The following is a 17,275-nucleotide window of genomic DNA, read 5'->3' as shown; positions in this document are numbered from 1 at the left end:
CTTCACTGCTGATGAGGGGATTGCAGCTCATAGGACCATGCCATCCATAAAGGGGGTGGGGGGAGGGAGTCCAGGGGGTCCACCACCACATCTTCCTCACACAGAGCTGCTGGTGGGCTTGAGCCACCGACCTTTCGGTGATCAGCCAAGCACATCAACCACTGTGCCAGGAGGGCTTTCACTGTAAGGAGGCTTCCAAAAGTTAGCAGCCCTGGTTACACATCAGACTGCTAACTGCAAGGTCAGCGGTTCAAAACCACCAACCACTTCACAGTAGAAAGCCAGGGCTTTCTACTCCTCTGAAGACTTACAGTGTCTGCACCTCACAATGGGCAGTTCTACCCTCTGTCCCATAGGGTGGCTTTGAGTTGGCATCAACTCGGTGACAGTGAGTTTGTTTTCCAAAAGCTCATGGACAATGGGAATTAAAAGACAGTGAGATCGGTCTACTAGTTTCCAAGCCCCATTGTACGTTTAACTTTCACGATCCACAAATACAAATGTAGGAGTGATTTTTTTAATTTTTAGCTCAGCTCCAGGGTCTGTGCTCTGCCATTGGCTAGTTCCTCATCACTGCCAGCCCATGGGTCCAGCGTGCCTGGGGACCAGAGTGCCATGCAAGGAAAGACTCTTGCTTGAGGACCAAGAGATGTGTCACCATGCCCACCACCTTACCGTTCCTGGTCAGAGCTTCCTCAGACATAAGGAAAGTGGGGTGAAGGGTAAGAATGCCAATAGTAAGAAGCAACGAGCTAGCCTCTCGGTGATTGACCCTGTAGGGCAATTGTAGGTGCCCTTTCGCTGGTTCTCACAGGCTCCCTGAGCCCGCCTCTCCCCAGGTGTATAATGGAGCTAGTTGTTTGTGCTCTGAGCTAAGTGATTTGCTTCAGATCGTGTCGAAAACATCCCAGCTAACACCAAGGACTCATGTACGCAGACATGCATGTTTGTCATTTAGGAGTTCAGTTTCTCTTCTCCCAATGTGGCTCAGAAAACCCACCTTGCCGGCTTGCCGGAAGACTAAGCCATCAAGCATGGAGAGAAATTATTAAACGACTTCCCTAATCCACCTCCAGGGGAAAGCAGAGCAGAGCTCAAGCCTCAGTCTGCCTCATCCCAGAGTATCGTGTCCACACGCAGCCCGGCTACACTACCCATCTGTCTTCAGTGCACCTGCCAGCATCCTAGCTGTGATCACCGCCATTATTATGCAGGCTCTGATACACTACCGGAGCCCTGATGGTATAAATGGCTGCGTCATGCTTTACGGCTAATGGAACAGTCTGTGGTTCTGGCAGCCTGCTCCCACAAAGATCACAGACTAGGAGAGCCACGGGCCAGTTCGGCTCTCTCACCTGGGGTCGCTCTGAATAGAACATCAAGTCCGTGGCGCCCAACCACAGCAGCATGATAGACTGCGCCATCTTGGTGGGTGCATGTGCTGTAGCCATCCGTCCCTGCATTCATGTATTGCATCCCATACCTTTATGAAGTAGGCGCCATGAAACCCATTTTACCTGTGAGCAAACTGAGTCTCAAAGAGATTGGCTTACTTATGTTAGTCCAGGTAGACCAGAGAAACAGATTCATAGAGAATCATGTGAATAAGAAAGAGGCTTATATACAAGAGCAATTGAATATGGAGGGAATGTCCCAACCCAGTCCAGATCAAGTCCACAAGTCCAATATTAGCTCATATGTTGGATACCAATCTGTAGAGTCCTCTTCAGACTCATGAAACACATGTAATGACGCCGAATGCAGGAGGATCACAGGCCAATGGGTTGGAAGTCTTGTGGATCCAGTGGCATTGTAAGAATTTCAGTGCTGGCAGGGGTCTCCTTCTGGCTTCTCCAGCTCTAGAAGTCTGGTTGCATCAGGGTAGGCCCATGTGACTTCTCCAGCTCCCAGGGTATAGCACCATGTGTCTTGTCAGTAGAGCGTCTCCAAGGGAGTGAGCCAAGAGAGAGAAGTATCTCCCGCCTCCAAGGAGGAAAATACAGGAGTACCCAGAATTCTCAGGAGAAGACCATGCCCCCCCAGAGGCCGTGTGGGTTATATCTTGATTGACAGGCCAGATTATGTAACTACAGCACCACCTAATCAGCTCGTGGCAAGGCTGAGGTCTGAACTGGTGTTTCCGAGTTGTCAGCTTGTACCACGGATCTTGCAAAGATCTGGTCTCCCAGCATCGTGAGGTTTTCCTCAGTGCAAGCATGCATTGGCCATCTCTGTCGATGGGACATAGGCAGGTGAGAGGTGGGGAAATAGGCGGCGTGTGCTACTACAAACACTTCGAGAGCTGAAGGGCAGAGTGAGGACGCATAGATCACATTCAATGCAGACAGACAGCTGTGCGGAAACCAGAGTGGGCCTGAAAATGGAATTCTGAGATCAGAAGGTTTTCCGGTCATTTGTACTTTCGTTAGTGCCTGCTGTTTGGCACGGCCACCAAGTCCTTTCTGACCGAGAGTGACTCTAGGGACAGAGTAGAATTTCCCCTGTGAGTTTCTGAGCAGAAAGCCTCATCTTTCTCCCAGGGAGCACCTGAGGGATTCAAACTGCTGACCTCATGGTTAGCGGCCCCACTCAGAACCCCCATCGATGCATGTCGATGAGGATGCTGGGAAGAATACTCAAAGTAACATGGACTTCCCCAACAACAAACAGGGTTTATCTTCGCAAGTACAGCCAGGATGCTCCTTAGAAGCCAGGGGGCGAGACTTTGTCGCAACGTACTTTGGATGCATTCTCCGGAGAGGCCAGTCCCTGGAAAAGGACATCATGCTGGGTACACGAGCGGGACGATGAGAAAGCGGAAGACTGTGCACAAGATGGGCTGGCACCGTGGCTGCCACCGTGGGTTCAAACATTAGAACAATTGTGAGGATGGGGCAGGACTGAGCGGCGTTGACATCTGCTGGACACAGGGTGCCTATGGGTCACAACCAGCTCAAGAACAACAGCAGTGCCCGCTGTGAATGGACTGGCAGCATGCCATGCTCGGCCTTGCCACGGGCATTTGGGTCAGACGGGAGGAGTTGGTAAATCAGTCTTCAGAGATAGTCGGTACTGACTCTGTCCACAGGAGAGCATCCCGTTTCAGTGGATGATGTCTTATCCTATTTCAAGTGAATGCTACAGCGTGCTCCAACTGTAGAAAGAAGGAAAGCAAACATGCATGAGTTCCCTAAAGCCAGGAAGCTCCCGTGTCCCGGACCCTGCGCTCCTGTTGTACAGCAGGATGCGGGGAAAGTAGGTCTACAGTGGTGAATGAAACGGGGGTGCAGTGGGGAGTAACTTAGAATCTCACTCTCTCTCTCTCTCTCTCTCTCTCTCTCTCTCTCTCTCTCTCTCTCTCTCTCTCACACACACACACACACACACACACACACCACACACACATCTATGAACTGGATACCTGCATTTGTAGCCTGCAGTAAATTCTTTGTGAGAGAAGAGGCATAGTAAGAGAAAGAGCAAAGGCTCTTTTCCGCCTGGGGGGGTGTGTGAAGACGTCTCTGGGAAATGTCCTTGAGGTGCGATTGGGAGGGGACAGTCTCCCTGGAGCACTGTGCTCTTTGGAGAGCATCTCTGGAAGGTCGCTGAGAAAGAAGAAACCACCCCCACCCCCGGCCCAGGTGCTGGATTAGCATGGTGGCTGCAACGCAGGGCTCAAACCTAACCTTGGTGAGGATGGCGCAGGGCCGGGCAGGGCTCCGTTCTGCACAGGGTAAAGCTGTGACTGAGCCCACCCAGCATCAGCTCTCATGTTGTCAGGAGGCTTGGCCCTGGCACCTGAATGCTCACTGGCCGGAATGTGTCCACGGCCAGAGAGATGGTGTCCTGCTGTCCTCTCCAACATATCTAGGTTTCCGCACCAATATCAAGACATTTCAAACTCCACCTGAGCCCCATACTCAAAAGCTAGGCAAATTCGGTTTCTCGCGTTCGGCACATATTTCCCGGGTGAAATTCGATACCACCCCTGGCAACCAGAGAGACGTGCCAAGTGTCCATTGCACGGTTTCAAAGCCATGCGGTGCATCCTCTGGATTTCAGAAGCGCAGCATCCCTGCCATGTCGAGCACTAGTTATAGATGAGAGCCATTCTTTGGGGGGCCAGTCTCTGCTGGTACAAACTGAAGGGTGACATTCCACAGAGCACCCCCTAAGCAGCACTGTCTTAACCATTTACAAAGGAGCATGAGTTGGAGACTGATTTAAAGAAGGGGAAAGCACATGTGGATTTGGCTTCTAAGTTGGATGTTCTCCACATTGAATAACCAAGAAGTTAGGCTCTTCAGTAGCAGTGTAACCAGAGCATGTCATTCCCTCTCAGTAGCATTGCATCATATTCATATGTGGAAAACGGGTAAACAATATGAGCTAATGGTGAAAACTTGGGGGGATGTAGGATAGCGTGAATTTGGTGTTTAGAAAGTACTTGTTTATCATGATAAACAGAAAAAGATTGAAGTTGTCAAGGATTGGAGATTACTTGGCTCCATCATCAGTGCTCACGGCATCAGCAGCCAGGACATCAAATGACATATTGCATTGGACAGTTCTGTTGCAAAAGACCTCGTTCCGCTCTGAAAGAGGAAAGGTGCCTCTTACAGACTAAGCTGTGCCTGGCCCACGCGGTGGCGCTTGCACGTGTGCCTGGCTCAACTGAACAGCGAACAAGGAAGGCCACAGGCGGTTGGACGCCTTTGTTTCACGGTACTGGGAAAGGCTATTGAATGTACTGCGGAATGTGGGGAGAGCTCACGGAGTGACGCTATAGGACAGCGTAGAGCTGCCCCTGTAATTAGGAGTCGTCATCGAGTCAATGACAGCGAGTTTGGGTTTGTTTTTGTTATTGTTGTTTGTTTTTTTCAGTTTGCCTAGAAGAACAAACAAATCTGTTTTGGAAGAAGTGGAGCCAGAGTGCTCTCTGGAAGGGAGGCGGGCAAGGCCTTGCATCACATATTTTGGACTTGTTATCAGGAGAGATGTCAGTAACACGGCCTTAGCAAAGGGCAGTAGGCTCGCTGCCGCAGAGGGTCCACAAAAAAAAAACTAGAGGAAGAGGCCCCATCATCTGCATTGACACAGTGGCTGCAACAATGGACTCAACTCTATTGTGAGGGTGGTTCAGGACTGGCCAGTGTTTCATTCTTTTGTCACCGTGGTCACCGTGGGTTGGAACCAACTTAATGACACCCAACAGCAACAAGTTCAGTGTCTAGAAAGTGCTTGGTCCATTGTGTTTCTTACATCATAATTGTTTTACATCTAGATGTGTGTGTATATATATTTATGTATATATATGTATGTATGTATATATGTATGTATGTATATGTGTGTATGTATGTGTATATATATTTATATATGTAAACTTCAGACAATAAGTAGCAAATGGGCGACCGACCACAGGGCAAATTGGACTTCTCAATCTACATGATCTTAAAACCATGCACAAATGTTTTTAATATTGTGTGATTTCTACGAACATTTTAGATTTTTAACTATCTTCAGGAAAACAAGATATTTGAGTTTGTAGCGGTGGCCCCAGACCTTGGCCATGAGCATTCTTTGATCATTCCATCGTCTTCCAAGCTCATGGCGCTAGGTCCCATGACCTCTGCCCATGGAGGGAAGATCCCTTGACTATGGCACGGAACTTAATATTCAGAAAGAGGGTACTCGGTTCTTTCAACACTTTCAGCTCTTTGAGTTTCGAAGGAGAATGTAGACTTGCCAGTTCACACCGGACTAGGGGAGTTTGGAAGTTCACTTGTCCCTCTGTGTTCCAGAATCCCATGTCATGTAAGCTCTGTTATCTTAATTACCAACTTGGTCTTTGATGCTGGACAGTCTTCTGTACAAAGGAGTCAGACTACTGCGTCCACAGAGATCGTACTGCCTGACTTGGGAGTCGACAGGCAGGCCTTTCTCTAAGTCTTAGGAGTGAATTCTGGTGAACAATTTGTGCTTTGTCTTTATGTCTAATTGCTCACTCTTGGCGATCCTCTTTCTGTTACATGTATGAGCAGCAAGTCACTCTTCCTTTCTTTTAGAGGTATACTTAGCTTGCTCGGTACCAGTTTGGAGGCTACATGGCTTCAGAGTTTTGCCAGGATGCCTTTGGCCCATCTTTAAACAGCTTGTCTACTAAATGAAAATGACTCCCACGTAGGGATGGTGAGCTAGCTGCCCTTGGCCCTGTGCCACGGGCAGTCAGAACAACGAGCAAACCATTTGTGCTGAGAATTTGTGTTTTGCACCACTTGGTGACAAGCAGCCATCTCGCTGGCTGTTGCTATTTCGCTCTCCAGTTTTTTTTGTTTTTATTTATTTATTTTTTTTCTCTCTCCAGTTTTGTTTAAAAACACAAAGCAGTTCCAGTAGATGCTCACTCTTCTCTGCAATTTTAAGCCTTTCCCTTAAACATACATCATCTACAGGAAAACCACAGCAAAAAACAAAACGAGAAATGATGGAAAGTGCAGTGGAATGACTGGGTTCCTTCTTCCTTACATCTTTAGAACCTGAATTCTACCCTAATGTTGCCTGTATTGATCAAATTAACCAGATAATTGCCATATCACTGAGCATTAAACCTTTTATTATTATAATATTATTATTATTACCACCAAACAGCAAACAGGGTTGTGAAATCGTTTCTGACTCCAACAGCCCTAGAGGGAAGACTGCATGCAACCCATGGGGTTTCCAAGGTGTGTGCATCTTTAGGGAAGCCGACTGCCACACCTTTCTCTCGGGCAACATCTGGTGGGTTCAAGCTACTGACCTTTGGGCTGTTACTTTGAGGACTCAGGGGTCTCGGATCCATGTCGTGGCATTTTCAATCACCTCATATGCGCGGGAAAGCTGGACACTGGCCAAGGAAGACTGCACGTGCTTGAGCTCTGGTGCCGGTGGAGATTATTGAAAGTGCCACGGATTGCCTAAACAACAACCAGATCTGCCCGGAAAGCAGTGCACCCAGAACACTCCCTGGAGGCAAGGATGTGAGACCTGGACTCAAGTACTTTGGACGTGTTATCTGGAGAGGCCAGTCCCTGCAAGTGGACGTCATGTTTGGTAAAGCAGAGGGGCGGTGACAAAGAGGAAGACCCCGGCAAGATGAAATGACACCGGGGTTGCAACAGTGGCCTCAAACAGAGCCACAATGGTCAGAATATCCCAGGACCGGACAATGCTTCCTTCTGTTTGTCCGTAGGGCAGCACTGACTTGATGGCCCCTGGCAACCACCTCTGCCATCCCAGGGCTCCTCAGTGGACAATTTTTTCCCGATGATTTGAAGCTATTTTTGAGAAATGAATGGTTGGCCTCTACGTGCTAGAAAGATTAATCCTTGGAAATGGATTTCTTTGATCCGTCATGCCTCTATCTGTCCTTGAAGGAAAAAGAAAAGAAAAATAGGAAATACTGGCTATGCACAGTGTGTTTCTGGAAAATCATTTCATTTTGTTGTTGTTGCGTGAGCTGCTCCTTCAGGTGGCTTACCAGCTCACGGGGACCCCAAAGCCCAGGGGGACAGGCTGCTGTGATCCACAGGGTTTTTCATCGGTTGATTTTTGGATTAGATCACCAGACCTTGCTTCCTGATTCATCTTAGTCTGAGATTCCTGCTGTCATCTGGCCTGCATCGTAACAGAACACAAGTCTTCACTGACAGGCCAGTGCGGGAGGCACAGTAGATGAGAGTCAAACCCGGGTCTCTGCATGGAAGGCACGGAGTCTACCACCAAGCCACTACTGCCCCCCAGCTTGGTTTCCCACTGCCTAATGGAATCCCAACGACTGCTCTCATACCCGCCAATCATTCACAGCGAGAGGTGCGCCACAGGGGGGTAAGGTCACGTTTGCTCTGCTGTTGCTCTTCAAAACCTTCTGTAGTCATGCTATGAAAGCTTGAATGAATGTCCTGGGAATGGGGTCTGTCTGCAAACAAGCTAAATGGAAACCTGCATGATTAATTGGACATTCCTAACTGGTGTTTTTACAGGCCGGGTTATGGTTTCATTCAAAAACTTGCAAATAGGTTGGGAGCTAGCAAGAATAAAAGGGGTGTGGGGCTCAGGGAGATAAAATCTAATAACTTAGTGTTATGTCTACTTTATCTTTGAAAAGAATTTGGGTTAATGACATTAGCATTTTTATATTGCCCATTATTGTTCTCGTGAGAGCAACCTCAAATTTCTGGCCAGTGTTCATACTTCTACAAAAACTGTTGGAATACAGTCACTTAAAAAACTTAAAGAAATTACTTTGCTTTAAAAAAAAACCAACCTAGACTCTTATTAGTATCCAAGTATCCATGGCTGTATTCTTTCGTAAAAGTTAAAGTTCAGAATGCCTTTCTTTACAAGTATGAATTGAACCAAAATGAATGCTTTGGGAGTCCACAATCTGTTAACTCCAATATGAGAAGACTGACTGGGTTGTACGGTCCTGTGGGATGCTGACAGCAGAGTGTGGGCACCTACGAGAATGGAAATTGCTGCGGTGTCTGCAGAAAACTGAGATTTGTAACAGAGAGCACGTCATCTTTTGTCCGTTTACAACTGCTGCCCGTTTCCTGAGTTCTTAGTAGTGTGTAAAATGTGTAAAATTCCGCAGACTCATGTTTGCCAAACACGCACAAGGCTGGCATTGTAAGGAAAGCTCCCTCTTCACCCCTCGTCTCTATGGATTGCATCAGATCCTCCCAAATCCTAGCTAATTCCCATCGTCAATTCCCTTGATCTGTATCCGTTTAGGTGACTACTTCCAAAGCAGTTGCTCTCGGTTCACATCCTCTGGATGCCTGATTTTTTTTTTAAGTCAGCAAATACTCATGGGTGTCCACCTAGTGTCAGGCCCTGTGCTCAAGGTTGGAGGGACGTCAGTGGGTACAACCTAAATTTGCTTGTCTGAACTTTATCGTCTTGGGTCTTGAAACACTAGAGAGTGAGTTCCGGTATGTGGTGGCTCCCTTTCATTTGGAGTCAGTGTGCTTAAGACAGGTGACTCGGGTGTCCATCTTCACGTCCTGGTGGAGAACAAACACTGAGTTTTCCGTTGCAATATAAAGAAAACAAAAATTCACAATTGACCCAGTAAGCACCAAGATTCCAAAACAATCAAACCAACTCAGTGCTATCTAGTCAATGCCATCTCATAGTGACTTTATAGGACAGTTTCCGAGGCAACTCTTCATGAGAGTAGAAAGCCCCATTGGTCTCCCACTGAGTGGCTGGTGGCCTTGAACTGTTGGCCTTGCTGTTAGCAGCCCGATGCGTAAGCACAACACCACCAGGGCTCCTGAATGATCTGGCTTCCCCCTTTGTTCCTATGTAAGTGATTTTTCTCAGGCTGATAATGTCTCCCGCTGGGTCTGAAAGCACGGTTCAGGAGCACTGATTTTTAGCACTTGAAACCCCTGGCTGACAGAGTTGTGGTGCCTGCTTCTCGGCATCTTCCATAGCTGGTGTGATCTTATCTCAAATGCCCTAGAGATTCCAAAAGAGGTGTTTGTTGATGGACTGGCACTCCAATAGGTCCCTCTCACCCCAAACCTCCTTTTCACCTTGGAAAATCTCCTGTGGAGGTGAGAAATAAAGAGATGAGAGGAGCAATCAGAAGCCTCTTTTTACCCTGTTTTAGCCCTTGGTCCCTAGGAGGTTGGTGAGCTCCCTTGTGAATCACAAGGTTGGCATTTCTAATCCAACTCTGGAAGAAAAGCCTTGTGGCCAACTATTAAAAATAATCAATCCTTAGAAACCCTGTGGAACAAAGTTCTACCCTGATGCATATGGGCCCCCCACGGTTAGAAGCATGTCAGTGGCCATTGGTCCTAAACCACAGCCATCAGCTGCTGTTCTCTGAAGAGCCTGAGCTTTTGTCCTATATATTGTTTTGGGTACCCACCCCCCCAAAAAAATAGCCCACCGGCTTTAATCACCTCTTAGTACTGGCCGTAAAACTCCGCAGTTTCAAGTTTAGCAGAGTGGGAAGTATTTTAAGCCTTGAAATGTGACCTCCAGAATTTCCTCTGAGGGCTCCCCATGTGCCTTTCCCCAAGGTGAAGATTGTGCACTTGGGAAGCCGCTGGCCTGTTGACACCTCCGTCTAGGCATCTAGTAGCTAACCCTCCCAGCATGGTGGGTTTCCCAGATCTCCCCCACCCACTTCTGGGTGTTTCCTAGCGGAAGGCTGGGCAGGGAAATCCTGGGAGTACTTGACAGCTGTCAATTAACCCCAAGAAATGTGTATATGGCCTGACACCAAATAAAACATGTCTCATGCACCTGGTTATTTTTATATGTCAGACATTTATAGAATTTATAGAATGTCTTCATTTGGGAAGCTCGGAGTTGACGCTAAATGGGAAACAGACCTTTGCTTTTATCACTGAGTCACACGCCAGGGAAATTTTTGAATGCAGTCTGTGTTACACGCGTCCATCCTCCTTGGCCTTTCCCCTTCCGCGTGGTTTCAACAGTGCCAACAGGTGGGTGGCGATGCCAGGCCCTGGGAACGTGCCTTGGGGTAATCAGAACTTTTTATGGTGGTCTCAGGCCTTCACTTCTTAAAGCATCAGAGTTCACCAATCATGTTCTTATTTTGGAATAGAGGTGCACACGGGTATGCAAATGACTTGAGCAGGGCTTATTGGCATGACCCCGGGTTGTATCGTTTCCATTGGCTGCTGAGAAGCAAAGGAAAAACCATGAAATCGACTTAAGGACTCACATCCAGCACAAAAGCTTAATAAGCAATGACTTGGCAAGCATACTGTTTCTGAGATGACTACAGAGACAGTGATTATGAAGCTAGACCGTCTCCACAGACTTCAACTCATTCCCCACAACCCAAGCCTGGCGGTCAAGGGTTCTCAGGAGCTAAAGGACTTGAAAGGCCTGCTTCTCTTTCCGTTGTCTATAAAGCAATGGGTAAGATGCTGCTTTATTTGGGGCTCACTAAGCGTGGAAGCAGGAAGAAACGCTCAAATCTAACTGAATCCCCCAGCCTCAATAGCCAACTGTACCCTAGTCAGGAGCCCTGGTAACTTGGTGGGTTATGCATCTGAGGTCAGCAGTTCAAAACCAGCAGCTTCTCTGTGGGAGAAAGATGAGGCTTCCTACCTCTGTAGGACTTATCTCAGAAACTCACATGGACAGTACTAGACTCAGACCCAGAAGGTTGCTAGGAGTTGACCTTGACACGCTGGCAGCGAGTTGGGATTTCTGAGTGTTGATGCCCCGGTGGCATAATGGGCGACCAGTAGGGCTTTTGACTGCCAAGTCGGCAGTTTTAACCTACGAGCTAGTCCGTGGGAGAAAGATGAGGCTTTCGACACCTATTAAATAAAGCTCCATCACCGTGGACACCCATAGGGGGCAGTTCTCTTCTCTCCTATCGCATGGGAATCAACTTGATGGCAGTGAGTTTGGGTTGGAGGGGGCACGGGTAGCAAGGTAGCCAAAGTATGCACTCTGAGATGATAGCAAAGTGATTAACGGTAAATGTCTGGGTCTTTGTCTGTCTCTGCCCCTGTCACTGGGTGTGTGTCTCCCTGTCTGTCTCTCTCACACACGTACACCCCTACACGCCACCGTGAATGAACTCATGGTCGCTCTCCGACGTCCCTGCAGTCAGATGGGAGGCGAGGAAATTCCTTCTGAGTGTTTCATTATAAAGCCGTTCCAGCCCTGCCGGAGAAGCATCCAGTCTCAGGATGACCTGATAACCAGCCTGCTGTTCGCTGCCTGAAATATGAGTCCTTGTGTTTTCACAGTGGACCTTTTTTCTTTTTTCCCTTCAAGCCTTTAAAAGGAGGCGATTTATGTGAAGACTTTCCTCCTGTTAAATGACACAAGGGTGTGTTTAACTCTTTGAAGGCCTGCTCCCCTTCCATAGTGCAGGGAGAGCAGCAGCCTGGGATGACAGTAAGTGAGGAATCGCTTCACTCCCGGCAGGAAAAGACAGCGAAAGAAAATTACTGTAATAAACAACTTCCCCTGTCCGCTCTTCAGCCAAAGGAGGTGGCAGGGAAGCAGGTGGATGGGTACATTGATCAATAGGATGACAAGGTGTGAGCCCCCGCTAACAAAGGATTACCTTCTCCCCTGCCTCCTTGCTGAGCCCCTCACCCAGGGAGGGGTGGGCTGAGTGAGGAAGGGGTGATGTACCAAGTAGCCCGGGATAGAGTGAAGGCAGGGCTCTGGAGAGACAGGGAGTAACAGAACAGACGCTAGGACAAGCAGACTCCGGGGACGGGATGGAGGCTTTGGGGGCAAGGCCTGTCATTTGTCTAGAGGGGCTGCACTTACTTTCTGAGGTGAAGGAACCCCTGTTCGTCTGCCACAAAGTCTTGGGTAGCCACGGGTCAGAGAACACTCGGTTTCTCTCCACAGACCTCTGAGGAAGGGGGAGGCGTTGAAGGAGCACTGTTGTGAAGGTTAGGCTGGTCATCCCACCCCTTTAAGCTGCCTTTCAGATGGGTTTTCCAAATCCCCATGAGCGTTCGGTTCGTTACTGTCTCTTGGCAAGTCCAACTCCATTCCACATAAGAAAGAGCAGCCACATACGCGGCTGTGTTCTACAAGCTGTGGAGTAATGAGCGGGCAGAGATGGCTGGCTAGATGTTAGCACCATGGCGGGGGCAGGGGGGTAGGAGCGCAAGGTGGCAGGGGGGACCCTGCAGGGGGAGGTACGCTTCCAAAAAATGACAATCACGGCCCACCCTCACCCTATGCACAAAACCAACCTTCCCCAAAGCCTTCACCCACTCCTCGTGTAGCATGCAGGTGATAGTTTGGTGCTGGTTGCTGGCGGTGGGGACGAGTCATCTGTACAAGGGAGTATATATATTCTACTTGTGAAGACCGTGACTAAACGGAATAGTGAAACCAAAGCAGGAGGAAACAGACGGATGGGATTAGAAGCCATCGCAACGAGAGAGACAGGTTAGAACAGGTTAAAGGCTGAGGGTGGGCAGTCAGGTCATTCCAGAGACCTGGGTCCCAGACCTGCCGCTGACCTGTGCGCTTTGCCTGCTCCTAACTCTCTGGCACCTCAGATCCTGCTGTCGAGTTTAAATGACAGTCGGCTGCAGGGTGCTCTGACAGGCATGTCATGAGCCTTGGGGCAGCGTGGCTCTTACTGTTTTTTAAACAACAAAATGAATTCTTGAGCATAGGAAACCAGTTTCTCCTACCATGCATTCAATCAGAAATCGGTCTTTCAACATGTGTCCAAAACTCCCTGGCTGCCATGGGAACCTCCAGATCATTTTCTTTAAAAATGCCTCCGATAATAAAATAAGGACCAAGCTGGTGGAGGCCATTTGTAGTTTTCCCATTAAGAGATTAAAAGGAGCAACATGACTGACCCACGACTATTCCATTTGCCCTTCGTTGTCGCCCTGTGCGCCCCTCCTCCGCTTCAGAAGGCGCTTGGAGAGTCTGGTCTGGCCTTCGGTTCCCGAACTTAAGCTGTGCATTTTATCACGCTGCACCCTGCGGTCGGGCTGCCGAGCGTCCCGTCTGGGTCAGGTGGTTCGTGTGTGAAAGGTAGCCGTTCAGCAGCCCCGCCGAGGACCTGGAACCGCTTACAGAGGTTGCCTGCCAGCTGTCCACGCGCGCCGTGCCAGCTGGCCGGGAAGTTGTCTGGAGCGAGTCCAGTTAAGTAGACTGAATCACCGGCCGTCTTTCCAAGCTTGTGCGCCTCACAGCTCGGCCCTACGGTCTGAGGTCTGACACGCAGCAGTGTGGGCTGGTTCAGGAACAGCTTTATTGGGATGTTTCACAAGTATGCAGGGGAGCGGGGCCTTCTGTGGCCGGCGGGGGGGGGGGGGGTGGGGTTTGCATTTTCCTGGAGAGCTGAAACAGAGACATGGTGGCTTAACAGGGCCTAAAATAACAGCTTGGTGGGAGTTACCAACTTGCATCAGTCTCTGCTACCCCCATTGCCTCCTGCGCCCCAGCTTCAGATGTGGGGGGGCAGGTGTTTAAGATGACACCCCAGATTAGACAGATACTGAGGTCAGAGCCAGGCCACCAGGTTGGGGACTGACGTCTCTATCCAGGAAGACCGGAGGAGAAACCTTTTAGTTCGATCCAGGGGTCATGTCTCATGTTAAATTATCTCACGTACGGCTTCAAACTGACCCAAATGAAGAAGTGCGGACCTGAAGGTTGGGTGCAGCTGTGGCTTCCAGGTGAGAGCCCTGCTAACAGCTGTGCTCTGCTATGGCCAACCTGGACATTTTTAATAATTATATATATATATACATACATACACACACACACACACATATATATATGTAGCAAGCAACAATATAACTTGATGGTAGTACCTGAAATGACAGCAGCCTGTCCTTGAGCTAGAATTGATTTTCTGCCCAAACTCTATTCCCATGGAGAACAGGGTAGGAGGCATGACCCACAGGATTTCCTTCAGCCGGGTGGGCAGCCTGCTTCCAAAGAGCTATTTGCAAGCCTCACATAGGCAGGGAGAAGGCTGTTCCTTCATGTTTTGTTGTTGGTCATTTCCCCCCTTGATACAGGATGACAAAAACGGCAGGGAATCCCTTAGTTATTAGCGAGGAGGAAATGCCCTACCATATATACTTGTGTATAAGCTGAGTCTTTCTGCACATTTTTAATGCCGTTTTTGTGGTAAAATCAGGTGCCTCGGCTGATATCCGGGTCAGCTTGCACTCGAGTATGTACGGTAATTGAAGTAAGTGTGCTCACTTTTTATACCTTGCTGAGCGTGGGAGGCTTGGTGGTTACGCGTTGTATGGCCAGCTGGAAGGTGCACAGTTTGAACCCCCAGCGACTCCTGCGGAGTAAGGTGAGATTTTCTCTTCCCGTAAAGAGTTACCGTCTCAGAAACCCACAGGGGCGAGGTTTACCCTGTCCCATACGGTCCCTATGAGTCAGGTTCGACTTGAAGGCAGTGAGTTTATACCTTTGGTCTTGGTTCCTATTTGAAAACATCGTATCTTGCAGAAGAGCTTGTGAACCGACATCAACGCAGATTTCTGCTGGGGAACACAAATCCTGCCTTTCGGCCTCCTTGGTCACACTTACAACGCGGCGTACCATTATAACTGCAGAGACATTAAGTGGAGAGGTTCTTATTCTTTTATGCACGCATTGAAGCTGTTCACGCACCCAATCAATAAAACATAAATATTCCCTAGAAGCCCGTTGGCACTAACTTTGTAATAGTAACACCAAAAAAAGGAAAACTGAAACACAGCCCACATGTTTTATGAGTTAGTAGTTAAAGTTGTATGTCCCTGTGAACACTTACAGCAAATTGTGTTATTTCTCTTCTCGCTCTTGCCAGAGTAAGTACATGTCTTATTATCGTTATAATACGGGGTGGGTTTGTTCTGTGCTTGCTATAAATAGCCTGTGCCGTGCAGGCCCTGTGCTTAGCGCCAGGGTTTGACTTCCGTATGATCTGCGTGTGCGTATTCCCCTGTCACCTAGGAGGGGAGAGGAGGAGGGAAACCACATATGGCCCTTGGTGACTTTATAGGGAAGATATTGAGAGTACTTCTGTTGTTTCAGGGCTGCTTTGGGGAAATAAATTGTCCCCCGGCTACTGAAGCAACATCATGGTGGTACAGAGCTCCTTCGGGGGCTCGTGAGGCTACCCCGCCCCCCAGGTTCACAGCAGCCCAGCTTTCTCTCTGCAAGTTCTAGGACACTTGGTTTTTAATTTTGCAAGGAATCCCCACTGTACAAGTATATATGCATGCGTTCATATACATACATGCGTACATACCTATAGATGATGGACGGATGGATAGATAGAAAAGATAAAGAAAGGAAGGACATTTGGTGTGTAGTGGGTTAATTATTGGGCTACTAACCACAAAGTTAGCGGTTCAAACCCCACCAGCTGATTCTTGGGAGAAAGATGAGGCTGTCTGCTCCTGTAAAGCTTTATAGCCTCAGAAACCTTGTTGTTGTTTTTAATGGGGTTTGGGGTACACAGACCCACCTAGTAAAATGTTGTTTGTTGTGGGGAGGCTCCTAGGTTTGGGTCCTTGTCCAACAAACACACATCTCCACCAGGGGATCTTAAGCATACATCCTGGACTTCCTGGAGACACTTCCGCTGAAAGCAAAGTGGAAATCACGGGGTAGCATCTGAGGGAGGTGTCCGCAAGAACAGACAGTCCTGAGACAGCTGCCATCCAAAAAAAACAAGAAAACAAACTCCCTGCCATGAAGTGATCCATTCCCACTCGGTGGACTGGGGAGGATGGGCACTGCAGGTATCCAGGAGCAGACAGTCCCATCTTTGTCCTGTGGAGCACCTGGGTGGGGGGGGGGTTCCCAGTTTTGACCTTGTGGTTAGGAGCTCAACGTGTAACCCATGACACCTCCAGCTGCGACCCCCCCCCCCCGCCGCCAAACTTTCATGGAGGTAAAAATCCCACCAGGCAGAGAAGTGGCAAGCAGAGCAGGGGGGTATTTTTAACTGGCGATCTGCTTTTCCTCTTGGGCATGGATGCTCCGTTGTGGTGGCGACATGTTTTCCATGGGGAGGGAGAGAATTAGCTATTTATATTCCTGCTTTGAGCTTAGGAGGAGAAAAAAGTAGGAGTCGTTAAGAAAAGAAAGAAGTGGGAAGCGGGCTGCTGGTCTGGGTCTGCCCATACCACCAGTGGGCGGGGGTGGGGGAGTGGGGGGTGGATCCTGGACTGCTGCCTGGGGACATGTTTCTTTTGTCAGAGGCCCAGAACTCACTGTGAAGCTCATTTCCGAATCCACTGCATGACCTTGAACAAGTTAAAGAATTCCCCCCTCTTGGTATTTTCGATTGGGGGAAAAAACAGTTGCTAGAGAGGAGGTTGTTGGGAGAGTGAGGAGGGCTTCGCACAGTGATGCGGAGAGGGACCTCCATCCCAGGAGGCACCCCAGGAAGTGGCTCCCCTGTTTCTGCAGTCAGACCTTCAAGTGGGAGGAGCACCCAGAGATCTGTGCCCTCTTGGGGTTCAGTCCATTTCAGCTCTTATTTGACCAATGTCCCCACTTGTCAGTTTTCCTTTCTTTTTAACACTCATCCCTATAATGATTTACTTTAAAATAATTGTGAATTTGTTTTTTCCTTCCTTCTGCTTTCCCTTCTCGCTCTGTTCTGTTTGGGTTTAGCTTGCTCGTCCCCTGGTACAGTCAAGAGGCAAATGCTCTTTGGAAACCTTACAAACCTTTTGTATTTCACCGTCGCAACTCCTCAGTGCGAGGCGTG

The 17,275-nt window shown here is 48.8% G+C and overlaps 1 protein-coding gene across 1 annotated transcript in view; it reads left to right on the top strand.

Moving 5' to 3' along the window:
• Window positions 1–17,275, top strand: part of ADAMTS18 (ADAM metallopeptidase with thrombospondin type 1 motif 18) — a 136,558-nt gene that overhangs the window by 99,423 nt on the left and 19,860 nt on the right. The gene's annotated exons all lie outside the window — the stretch shown is intronic.

The sequence above is a fragment of the Tenrec ecaudatus genome, chromosome 18 (genome assembly GCF_050624435.1).
Source record: "Tenrec ecaudatus isolate mTenEca1 chromosome 18, mTenEca1.hap1, whole genome shotgun sequence".
NCBI classification, from domain to species: domain Eukaryota; kingdom Metazoa; phylum Chordata; class Mammalia; order Afrosoricida; family Tenrecidae; genus Tenrec; species Tenrec ecaudatus.
Note: the sequence above shows the minus strand (reverse complement) of the source record. Positions and strands in the feature narration are given on the sequence as shown.